This window comes from Penaeus vannamei, chromosome 39 (genome assembly GCF_042767895.1).
Source record: "Penaeus vannamei isolate JL-2024 chromosome 39, ASM4276789v1, whole genome shotgun sequence".
Classification (NCBI taxonomy): Eukaryota; Metazoa; Arthropoda; class Malacostraca; order Decapoda; family Penaeidae; genus Penaeus; species Penaeus vannamei.
The window spans coordinates 868,584-869,903 of NC_091587.1; the positions used below are offsets into that span (position 1 = coordinate 868,584).

The 1,320-nt window shown below is 38.3% G+C and overlaps 1 protein-coding gene across 2 annotated transcripts in view; it reads right to left on the minus strand.

The window, feature by feature from the left end:
• Positions 1–311: 311 nt before the first annotated feature.
• Positions 312–1,320, minus strand: part of LOC113807621 (zinc finger-containing ubiquitin peptidase 1) — a 36,064-nt gene continuing 35,055 nt past the window's right edge. The window contains exon 11 of one of the 2 annotated variants that reach the window (XM_070116575.1): positions 312–1,320. This exon is cut by the window's right edge and continues 1,819 nt beyond it. The gene's annotated coding sequence lies outside the window, so the exon portion shown is untranslated. The other variant, XM_070116574.1, reaches the window with a different exon arrangement.

Sequence of the window (1,320 nt, forward strand, 5' to 3'; positions counted from 1 at the left end):
GAAGTCCCTGGAAAAATAATTTCCACTGGAGAAATGCACCCATCCAAGCACGCACTAAAATGTAACTGAGAGGGGGGGAGGGAGGGAGGTGGAGGGGGAGGGAGAGAGAGAGAGAGAGAGAGAGAGAGAGAGAGAGAGAGAGAGAGAGAGAGAGAGAGAGAGGAGAGAGAGAGAGAGGAGGAGAGAGAGAGGAGAGAGAGAGAGAGAGAGAGAGAGAGAGAGAAAGTGGGAGGAAAGCAAGAGCAAGAGAGAGCGAGAGCGAGAGATGAGAGAGAGAGAGCAGAGAGAGAGAGAGAGAGAGAGAGAGAGAGAGAGAGAGAGAGAGAGAGAGAGAGAGAGAGAGAGAGAGAGAGAGAGAGAGAGAGAGAGAGAGAGAGAGAGAGAGAGAGAGAGAGAGCAAGAGAGAGAGAGCAAGAGAGAGAGAGCAAGAGAGAGAGAGCAAGAGAAAGAGAGAGCAAGAGAAAGAGAGAGCAAGAGAAAGAGAGAGCAAGAGAAAGAGAGAGCAAGAGAAAGAGAGAGCAAGAGAGAGAGAGATCAAGAGAGAGAGAGAGCAAGAGAGAGAGAGAGAGAGATAATGAATGAATGTATATGTTGTTCATTGATTTATATGGTTATATTTAGCATCCATGCTTGCACTCTTGTTTTCTGATATCTTACTTTATACCAAACAGGTTCTCAGCACAAAAATATAGTGAAAATTTACATACAGACATCATAATCAAATAAAAGATAATTTCATACTCTCCCAATTTGTAAATTTACTCTGGGTGTGGCATAAAAACTTCACACCAATCTTTGCATAACAGATTTGGAGTAAATAAACATCTTATAGGCAATGAAACCTTTAAATCCATTAATAAACATATGAAGTCTAGGGGGAAATTCAGCATGCTAATCGTGTAGTTGAAGGATAGACTTTAAGACATATAAAACTTGTAAAATGTATAGAAATACCCTTTATCATTATCATAAAGCCTGTAGCAGCATAGTTAAGTTCTGTCTACACTTAAAGTTTCTATCTTTTTCTCCCTTTGGAAATAGTGATGAATGATTAGACATTTTTTTTTATTATTTTACAGGTTTCTATATTTAAGGCAAGATATCAAATCACTCCAATTCTCTCCTTTTGTAAAATGAAATACATAAAGAAGCAATATCCTTTGAAACATCTGAAAACAACAACAACAAAAAATGGAAATAAAGAAATGTTTCTGGGAAAGTCTTATTTCCATGAGTAAGATTTACATTGATCTTAATCTTACTGAAAAGTGCTATACTTCAAACCAGAAAAATCATCACATGCAAATATCTAATTTCGGC